Below are 11,781 nucleotides of genomic sequence, written 5' to 3'. Positions count from 1 at the left end.
CATACGAGATCAAGAGCAAGTCTCTATCCCACCTATTTGGGCTAGCAATTTTTAAAAAAAAATTATCATTGACTACTGCAAATAAATGTACATGCATGTACCTTGAACCATTTGACATCCTCAGGGCTATGAAACATATATCTTACTGCAACTTTTGACTTTGAAACACGTTGAGGATATCTACATTAAGCACAATAAATAACACAAAATCTTTCAACCCAATAATACTATACAAACTATAAAAACAACCCGCTCTTATTTCGTCATTGTGGAAGGTTATTTTAGTCATTTGACAACCTTCAATAGACTTTACAAAGTTGGTGCAAGAGCTTGTTACAATTTTAGAGGTATGGAGGGTGCAAAACTATTTTCATTTCAACGCCATAAAAATTAAGGATTAAATGCATAAAATAGCAATGTACTTATGTTATAGCAATAACACATATATAAAAAATTGACGTACAATGCCTTAATGAGAAAAAATGAAAATATAATGATGTAATAGGCAGATATAAAAAAACAAATAAAAGTATGTTGCTATTTCTCTCAAGTATCCCCAACTTTAACTCAGAATATATATATATATATATATATATATATATATATATATATATATATATATATATATGAATTGTATCTTACCCAGTCAACATTGATGTTTTTCAGAAAATTTTTATCAGGATCAATACGTTTTAATGAGCCAATAGCAGCAAGGGCAGGTGTGGAAAAATCACCTATACTCTTCATAACATTTAATGGAAGAGGAGGAAAAGTGATTGGAGCATATACTAAAGCAATAGAAAAGCGTCCTGCATGAAGAAATCTTTCCATTTTGTGTTTCTCTAAATTAAATCTGTCAGTTGCAAAAGTCGGCCTGTAAATTTTTTAATTTCTGGTCAAGATATGATCATATGAATTATATTATATCAAAATCATACAAAGGACACAAGTACATAGATATTTTAAGTAGTTGAAAGGTAGTTGAAAAAAAATCATAAAAAGGAGACAGATGCTACCTTGTGACAAACTGCCTGAAGCCAACATGAAATATAAGTTCTTCTTTGGCTTTTATTGGCTCACTGTATGTCTCGTGTTTCTTTAACCTACCGAACCATAAAAATAACAATAATGTAAAAAAATGACAGTAGAAAAAACTGCAGCATAAACATATTAAATACAAGCTAAAAATTAAAAAAGACATTAACACATTCACTATAAGTTTTTATAAACTGTTAAAATAGTAATAGTTACCAAAAAAGTGAATATTAATTAATAATTGAGATAAATAATAATGACATGTATTTTACTCATGCTACAATAGAAGCAATGTATTTTATGTTTAATTGTAATAGCAACGTATTTTTTTAAACATAATAGAAAATTAGCAATGTGCTCATATTTCTTAACTGATTATAGCAATAAATAACCTCAAACTTGTAAAGTGCTTACTAAATTTCATGTTGCATATCACTATTATTGGTAAGGAAATAAAAGCATTTTGCTATTATTCAACATGTGCTTCTTTTATTTTTCTCTGACAAGAAATCAGTGAATACCTTCATCTTCAGCATGTGCTTCTTTTATTTTTTTCAATATCTTTCTCTGACAAGAAATCAATGATTACCTTTGATTTGCGAAGCTCGGGAGTAGTTTTCCATACACTCCAATTGCGTGTAATATTTTCATCGTCCTCAAATTTTCCCTCATCATCACTATCCTATTAAAAGGAAATACATAACAACAATATTATTATTATTATAATAATAATTATATTTACAATTATAACAATAAAAACACTCATGGCACAATAAACTACCTCCTTTTCACCTATGTCAACAGTTTTAGCCATAGCTTCATCATCAGACACCGGTTATATTCCCATTCTGATCAATAATACAAAAGTAACCTTCTCTGAGGCCAATATTCTGATCAATTACCTTTACTTTTTTAACCTTCTCTGAGGCCAATATTTTATCAATTTCCTCCTTTGATGTTGTATTCCCATTCTGATCAATAATACAAAAGTAATTGTTAGCTTAATAAAAGACAAATTATACACGGAAGAATATTTTTTTTTAAAGTGAAATTTACTAACCTCTTGCAAATAAGCTAAAATATTAGGTGTAGGTTCATGAAAATCAGGACCTCTGAAATCAATCACTTGATCTGGATCTTGGATATAATTCACTGTTGGATAAACCGAATCTCCACCCCATACTACAAAACAAAGGGCAAATATGTCAAAAGTTTAATTATGCATTAACTTAATAATTGAAAAACTTACTTTGCTTAATTTGATCTTCTCTCATCCTCATAGCCAATGGATCTCTTGAAATCTAATGATCAGTTCCCATCATTATGCGATATTCAGCAACAGTTTGACATGAAAACATTTCTATAAGCTGTGTGTTTTCATCTTCTCCAGTTTCTTCAAAATGTTTTTCAATAGCTTCACGTGATGTGTCATTTTTCTATGCTTTAACCCATTCTGAATAGTATGCTAATGGACCTTCTTTTTGCAATCTCTCACGTTCAGCCTGCAGCCTGCATCATTCATTGGAATGGAATCACAAAAGTAATGGAATGGAATTCATGATTCTATACTTTTATTCTTTATATAAATGCTTTCTAGCTCTGTAAAGAGCAGTTTCAGTCAAAGTTGGCTCTTCACCAAAAAGCTTAATTTGACAAGTTTCTTCCATGGCCTTGAAAAACACCTGAAGTCAAACAATAAGGGTATATAAGTAATTTCACAATAATTTCAAGGGTATATAAGTAATTTTACTAACTGTTTCAGCGTCAGGTCGTTTCTTCTGCCACGTGGACCATTGTTCTTTATCTGGTTTTCTCCAATTCCACCACAACTCTTCACTTGTAAGAGGCTCCTTAATTGGTTTTCTCTTTTGAGGATCAATAAAAGGGTGAGGGTTTCCAATCTTCTTGTCAAGTTCATATCCACTTAACTTTTTCAAATCTTGATCTAAATCTTCACTTAAATCATCTTCTTGATCTAAACTGTATCTCTTTCAGTGGAATTGGAAGCAGGAGTTGTTGAGGATTTGTTGTACATTTTCATTTTCCTTTTTCTTCCTAGATTTTGACCATAAGATGGAGATACAGATGATGTGTCAGTAGGCCCAGGGACATCTGCTGCTCGGGCTTGACTGACTGTGCCCTCTGGTAAATAATCCTGCCTGAGAATACTTGCGCGGGCACCTGAAGCTGGCTCACCTGCCCAAATATTGAGTCTTTGTAACTATGATATGGGCCCTCTCAACATATAGTTTCTCAAAAGATGGTTTCTCTTTCTCATCATCTATTTTTTAACACTTTACACAAGGAAATAATGGATCCCTTTTAGTGGTGTTCAATCTGAGTTTTGAATGCCATAGCGAAGATGGAAATGAACCTGAAAGAGATGGCTGTAGAATTCATAGATTTTTAATGAGTTTTCTTTCTTTGAGTTTTAGTAAAATGTCATTTGTAATGAAACAGGTGTCTTTCAGAATGTGTTCTTTGCAAGTTCACACATAAAAGTTCAAAGTAAACCTACTTAAAGAACACTTAAGTGTTTGATGAAGAAACAAACTCCGCTTCTTTATAGGTAACAAACTAATTTCACAAGTTTTATGGTGTGTGAATCCAATAAATCGAAGTGACTTTTACCCAATATGATTATTGGGATTTCAAATTTGTTTAATGAAGTTGAACACATATACAATTAGAGTGTTTATTTCAGTCGATTTGCTAATAGTCCCTTATATATTTGATATTTATATAATGATAAAGGCCAAAGTCAAGATTGGTAACAATACTAAATAAGCTACAAACTTATAAATATGATTTACCTCCATAAGCATGCAAGCCTGCACTTCCTTACATATTTATTATTGTACAATGTTAGACATAATCACCTAACCTCTCAACCTCTTCTTTCCATGTCACATATTAAAGTAGAATATGTCTGCAAACTCGCACCAACATCTTCATCATATTTAACACGGAGTTCCTCCTACACATATAAATCACATCACAAATGGTATTTATAGTTTTTAAAGAAGGAAAATTTTGAGCTGGTTTGGTTTTTGGGTTGAATTTTTAGTAATAGCACCCCACACATTTATTGCATCCATAGGCTAAAACAAAAAGACACAAAAGTGCAATTGAATGGTGGTAGGAATAAGATGGGGATAGACCAAACAACCTACTATATCTTTTCATGACAGAGGCAAAATCAAACAGAAACAACCTCTGAGGCATTTCATTGAATGGGTGGTGAGCGGAGCTGCAAATTTCCACTCACGCCAAAATCAGGGGTTCCTTTGAGCCCAAAGGGGTTAATCGATTAAAGAAATAAAAGCATGGTAAATCCAGTTGAAGAGATTACCCGATCGGGTTTCAGGAGGATTCCAAGTTACGATTGGGGAGATGGTTTTGTAATACGCTACAATCATCCATACAATCATAAATGATTTTGAAGATGAGTAAGCATTCTTCGGATTTAATTTTCAGCAGGAAAATCAACTCAAAGAGGAGAAAATTATAACCTTTTGTCCAAGCCAATCAGAGCGCTCTAAATCCGTAATCACATTGTTTCCGGCTAGGTTTTTACAGGGAGTCGATCATACTGTTGAGAGGGAAGAAGTTTTAGGTAAGCACGTGAGGGGTAATGGGGAAGCGATGGTAGGTTACCTTCTTATAAGTTGTAAAGGCGACGTACGGAGGGTGGTGGTAACAAACAGCTGCCAGAGACTTAAGAGAGAAAAAGAAGAGACATAGGAGATGTGGTTTGACGACGGTTGATGGTGTGCAGAGGAGATTAGGGTTTTTAACATGTAGATGTACGACTGTGAGTTACGCGTCTATATTTTGATCAATGTGACGTCATCAAACAGATCAAAGGGTAGATAGCTTATAATTGAATTCCAATCAAGGATCCTGATTGTTTCATGGGTGAATTAAAGGTTCTCTTTTAATAATATTTAGAGATTACACTAAAAAACTATGAGTTACAGGCCGTTTGTACCGGTGGAAATGAGATATTGTTGATGTCCAACCAATATATGTTGGGCCACAAGAAATTATAGCCCATGAAGAAATCACACGCAAGCCATTGCCTTTGCCGTATGTAATTTCATTGGCTAAAAACATCATTTTCTTAATTTTTGGTTACTTCTAGGAAAGTAACTAAGAAATTGGCTAAATTTGTCCTTTTTCATCTTTTTAAATATTTTATGCATATTTTCTTAATTAAAACCAACACCTTGGTGGGTTACCGGATAACATTTTGGTGTACCATAGAGATGTTTCAAGTCAAACCTTGAGAGTTTTAATTAATGGTTGATCATGTCATATGTATGCAACTCAGTTCCAAAAGAGTATGCTTAGTATCATCACCTTCATCTCCTCCAAACCTTGCAATACCAGGGATTCACAATGAGCAATAAGAAATTCATTCATTCTATTATACTTGTTACCTGTTATTTGTTAAAGTGATCCATAACGAAATTAACTTAATACTGGTATTAATTGAATTATAACAAAATTGAGTTACCCGAAATTTCGATCTTTAGTTTTTCACTTGTTAGTTGTTGATTAAATTAACTTAGTCGTAGGGTGTTAATCAGATTATAACAAAATTCAGTTACATGAAATTTTGATATTTAGTTTTTCAAATTTACATAATAGGTTATAAAATTTTCAATACTCTGTTAACTAAAAATCAAATGTATGTTATTTTCTAATAATTATTTTTGCTATTTGAAAATCGATTAAATGAACGTTTAGCAGTGGAAAAATACCTTATTTTTCATAAAAATCTTCTATGATTTTTTTTTGAAAACATGTTTGATTTAATATATTGTTTATAAATTCAAGAAAAAAAATAAATTTTCAAAATTTAAAGTAACGTACAAGATTAATAAAGAGTAAATTACATAAATGGTCCATATGGTTTGATTGAATTCACAATTTTAGTCCCTAAGTTTAAAAATTGATAGGTTGCATCACTATCACTGTGGTTTTTGAATATTGCGTTGTAGGTCTTTGCTCCATATAAAAATACCAAATTACATAGAAGCTTATACTTTTGGCTCTACTAGTAAATACACATAGGAATTATACTTTCTACAATACTAGCTTTAAGCACATAAACATTAAGCACCTACAGACTATATATATATATATATATATATATATATATATATATATATATATATATATATATATAAACACACACCGTAATACATAGTATAGTGAGATAACTCACTTGATCGAGGTGGAAGATCGTCGAGAAACTAGCTTCTGGGCTTATGCTTCAGCTTATCCCTTTTAATCAACATAAGTACAAATACTATTGTGCTTCAATATTCGTTTGTATTTATACTATTTCCCGGATTCATCAACAATCTCAATGAATAAATCGAGATCTAACAAATAAGGAACAACCATGTAAGATCATATCAGAGGTATGGTCTATTTTCGTATACGAAGTATACTGTATGGAAATATCACTTAAACACCTTACTAAATCTAGCCTAGACATCATTTTTGTAAGTAAATAAGTCAATATTACGATTGGAATTACTGATAAATCTTATTTATAGATTCATAAAAACGACTGTGAATATAAATTTAAGTTGCACTTAAATCGTAGTAAGTGCAACTTAACTTACAAAAATTTATAGCGAAAAGTTGGGATCTGTGCGGGCATAACTTTGACCCGAAAGCTTGTATTCATCGGGCTCCTAGATACCTCATAGTCTCGCTAAAGTAAGATTCTCCGGAACCTTGAAGAAAGCTTCTAAAATCGTGACTAATGAGAGAAGTTTTAGAGACAACTGAATGTGAAGAAGAATGAAGGCTGACCTGCTATTTATATGCACTCTACATGTTGGGCGCACTGCGTAACCAACCCATGGCGCGTCGTGCCTATGGATAAGTAGGAGATACGACTCTGTAAATGACACGTGCCACGATATGGCTGGTGATGCGTCGCTCTAGTCGGGTAAAATTACGAATCTTCAAAAGATCACATTTTTCGCATACGGGCTCCGTTTTTGACGTTCTTTATATCCATGTGTAGCTATCGAAGCATACTACAACTCTCATTTAGACTCCGTCGACTAAGCTCATCCTATTTTAAATTTAACAGTCTATGAATATTACACTGCAAAAGATCGTGTAAAATTCATAATTCTTACACACAAACTCTATTATCGATGTTCTTTATATCGAAGATTGGTATTTACGAGATTTTTAACTATTGTGTACATTGTTTTTGCTAACACTCAACCGATTTATATTACGATTTTTGTGTCGCACACTGTTGCACTAAAACTTCGAAAAATCATAACTTCCTCTTACGAAGTCAGACTTAGGCATTCTTTATATGCATGCCTTCGCTTTTCCAATTACTACGACTTTTGTTTAGATTACTTAGGCTAATAAGCAACATATCTCTGATTCACTTTTTCCGACATGTTTTTGTGTATAGGGTTGAACGTGAAACTTCGAAAAATCATAACTTCTTCATATGAAGTCAATTTAAGCGTTCTTTATATCTACGAAAATCGTATTGACGTCTACTACATGTTTATGATGATTATTTTGGCTAAAATCAATATATTTATACTTATAATTTTATAAACAAACGGTTATATTAAATTCTACTGTAGAGTGAAAACGAGGTGTTACAGCTCTCCCCCACTTACAAAGATTCCATCCTTAAAATCCTACTCCTAGCGTACCTAGATGTCATCTTATTGGAGTTATCGATATCAACTCGTGATCTAGACGACATTGTTGCATCGATATTTCCCGTATAACTTCGGTTTCTACATTGGACGTAATTTCGAACTCCTCGCGAGGTTTTCTAAAACCGTAAATTCGTCGGTCTAGACTTCCATAATTTATACTCTATGAAGGATGATCGCCTTTAGACGAAAAATGTCAATTTGTTCCAATAACTAGGAACATTTGTCGACTCGTTATGAAGAAACTAGGGAAATTTATCTATGACATCCTAACAAAATCCACTTTCCTGAACATGCCTCTATAAAATGCTTATGGTATATCGCTCTAACTTTGTGTCTTATGACAACTTTCTACAATACACCCTTAAAACACACACAAACCTAGATTTGCAAGCGGTTTTCTCTACCTAGTTCAGGTGTTCTAACATCCTGAAACTTACTTAAAACTACTGTAACGTGTTTACTGGTTCGAAAACTCTGGAACCAATACTCTAGTACTGGTGACGGAATCATTATAAGGCTTTCTCATATTTCAACCTATTAGGTTATAATGAACAACAAATCACCAATAGCCTTATCGAAAGGCTTTAACTACTTTATATGTATCAAGGTATAACTACCGCTCGAGAAATTTGTTCATATGCTTACTCACGACACGTCATGATACTATTCAACTATTGGGATTACGATGTCAGATATCTCTTGTCATTGTTCCTATTGGGCCTGAAGACTCACAATCAACCCTTCGGTGGTCTTGAAGACTCACAGTCATTATCACACTGTCCTGAAAGAACCCATTCATCATACTTCCTTAATATCTACTTATCACAACAAATATTCGTTATTTAAACTTTTGAGGCTACAACCGATATGAGGTCCTTAATCTGAATGCTAAAGTATAACTCTTATGCTTATCGGAAAAAGGAATAACTATACCAAACACGTAGTATATCCTAAAGCCTAAAATGATATTGATGCATATAAAGTTGCACTCGACAATCTACCTAACGTGACCCTTAACTGAACGAGCCTATCTAAGAAATTTACACAAGTCGCTTACTATCCTTTTGTGTTAAACACCAATCGAAACATTCTACCCTAAAAGCTTGAAAAACTCCCTGACAATATCCTATCGTCTTACTGCAATTTCTAAATCTCAGAGAAAATCCTTAGATCTTTTCTTTGTAGGTCGATCTTTTATTAATACAACATCATAATTGACGAGGCGTCTCCATAGATGAATATATAGTAACCACAACTACTCATGCAAGTTTTAACAATGAGTCACTCCTAAAATTGAACTCTTTCCAGTTTACGCTAGGGACTCTTAGTTAATTTCAACTACTACCGATAACAAGAAGACTGTCTAGTCGAACCTGGATCAAAATTTTGATCCACCAATCCTATCACATATGTTGCTGATACATCCGCAATCCCTTGAAAGGTATTAATGCCTCTGTTAATGGACATAGTCCATCCCAAATGATCTCCTTCTAGACGTCCCTTATTTTATCTATGCGTGCCTCAGACGACGACTTGAAACGGTCGTACGACAGAAACTCTCTCTCCTTTGACATTGATCCTACCACTTCAATTCCTTGGCACGAGATAATTGAATCCATACTATGGTTTTAACCAAAATTTCTAAGTCTGGTATATGTCTTGAGTGCGCGATGCTTTCTATGGCGAACTACGCGACCTACTGAATTCCTTATCTTACAACTCTTATGTTGCGAAGATAAATCCTACATCCTTGAAGGAATGAACCTATATTGTTATTTTGGCTATCTGGGTCGCACTCGAGAATTTGGTAGTTCCTAAATCCTACCAGACGCTTGGGAGGAAAGGTCAACATTTACTTGAGAAGTACTCCTAGAAACTTATAGCCTATGAGTATTCTAGTAGAATATTTCCTTCTTCTTTTTTCCACATAACGTAACCGAGACTATCAACCTCCAACTACTTGTGCTGCACCTCTCCTACATTTTGACGTTGAAACCAAAAGTCGAACTAACTTTTGCACTTTTACCTTAAGGGTCGGTTCTCCTCACTTGGGTTCGACTCATTGTCTGCTGCTACCCGTAACTGACCAAAGTCCAAACTGGCCTTGCCTGCGTGATTTGTAACTTTTTTTTACTTTGAAGGAACTCTGATTGTCATATATAATGACTTTGACCTTCCTGACGTAGCATCACTTCTTATGCTGATAGCTGTCGATCTTCTCATATAACACAACCAAAAATCGAATATGATTTTGACAAGCACAACGTTGTCTAGAAACGCAATAATGAACACGTATATCTAAATGGTATAAGTGGGTATTACTAACCTAGTTGAACTATTAGTAACAACAACGGTTTTTGGATACACTCGATCCTTCCTGTTTCTCCAGGACAATCACCTTGATTACCTTCTTCTTAAATCTTATGACTAAAGTCGGTACTATATGGGACGGGATTCTTAGAACCAACTCTCTTATACACTTCTAATTTATTCGGACTCAATCTTTTATGTCCACTTAGGCCCGAACTTAGAGCCACTAATCTAGACATCACCATCTACAGGCAATGACGGAAATAACGTAAAACAAATTTATAGTGTTAGTCACACTACCTACCCAACTACCAGTGGCTTAGTAACTTTGTAACTCCTCCCGATCCAAGTGATAGTCCTCTGCTTCGGGTACTATAGGCCTCAACTACCTTTCACACCTACTCATACTTGTCCCGAGAATTGCATCGTAGTTTCCAAGTCACTTTTCAACACTACACACAATGATCGCTAAACACACACACACACATATATATATATATATATATATATATATATATATATATATATATATATATATATATATATATATATGAGCACATACAACAGATCTTCCTATACTCAACTAGGATTTTACGTCTCTACCGACAACCTACCTCATGAATATATACCCTATCAAGTACATACTATACTTCCTAGACCCTCCTTCTAGGATTACCTCCACTTCACCCTGCTATAAGCTAATTAAGAACTTCTGTCAATATTAATTGGTTATCTGATGAATACAATTACATGTCGCTAAAATCAAACAGTTTGTCGACTGAAAGATCCGACACTACAACGGTTGGACTCAAACGAGAGATGCGCAATAGGGCCTAATCAAGCAATCTAAAACTATTTAATTACGGGAGCATGCAACCTAACATATTTGTCAAATTAACTACTTAATATCAATATAGGTTCTAAGCAGCGAATAACAACCAAATCTCTAAGTTATAAGACATCTTAAGTATCAGGCAATTCTTAACCTGTAATTCCTGAAAATAACCTTGGCTTACGTACTAGCATGCATTTCTAACAGTTCATATATTAGAAGACATAACAATATAGGTATTTTGGGAATCACTTTCCTTTATGAGCTCTGGCTGACTATACGCATCACATTCTTTTCTTTTGAATAAAGTTTTGTTTCTTTAAAAGATTTGTTAAGATATTCAAATCCTTAGTTTAACTATAGAATCACACGAGTGTTCATCCAATTCTCTTAAACCATGGATATGATACCAACTTTTTACGTACCCATTTTTACCATACAATTTTTCATATTTACTTGTTCAATTAAATAAGAGTATACTTACATTATGCGGAAAACATGATGCCAACACGCGTTTGTATAGTCGAGCCTTGCCATTCTCATGATCCGAAGAAGTACTTGAAAACATTTTTTAATCAACTGGTTAATCATGAAGCTTAGTGATTTCCCCAAAATATCATATACCACAATACATATACATGCATACAAATAATGGCTCACGACCATTCGACGATCCACCAATTGGCTCACGACCATTCGACGATCCACTAATTGGCCCACGACCTTTCGCCGATCCACCAAATGGCTCACGATCTTTTTACCAATCCGCCAATTGACTCATGACCTTTTGCCGATCCACCAATAAAATACGGATTTAGACTTACAAATTACTTGCCGTTTCGTCGTCAACACTCAGGTCTATAGGCTCCTGACCTGTCGTCG

General features: G+C 34.0%; 1 pseudogene; it reads right to left on the bottom strand.

The window, feature by feature from the left end:
- Window positions 1-836: 836 nt before the first annotated feature.
- Window positions 837-11,781, bottom strand: part of LOC145114176 (protein PLASTID TRANSCRIPTIONALLY ACTIVE 12, chloroplastic-like) — a 70,770-nt pseudogene continuing 59,825 nt past the window's right edge.

This window comes from Lactuca virosa, chromosome 5 (genome assembly GCF_052849685.1).
Source record: "Lactuca virosa cultivar CGN04683 chromosome 5, Lactuca_virosa_CGN04683_v6, whole genome shotgun sequence".
Lineage (NCBI taxonomy): Eukaryota > Viridiplantae > Streptophyta > Magnoliopsida > Asterales > Asteraceae > Lactuca > Lactuca virosa.
The sequence above is the reverse complement of the archived record's forward strand: the minus strand, read 5'-3'. Positions and strand labels throughout refer to the sequence as shown.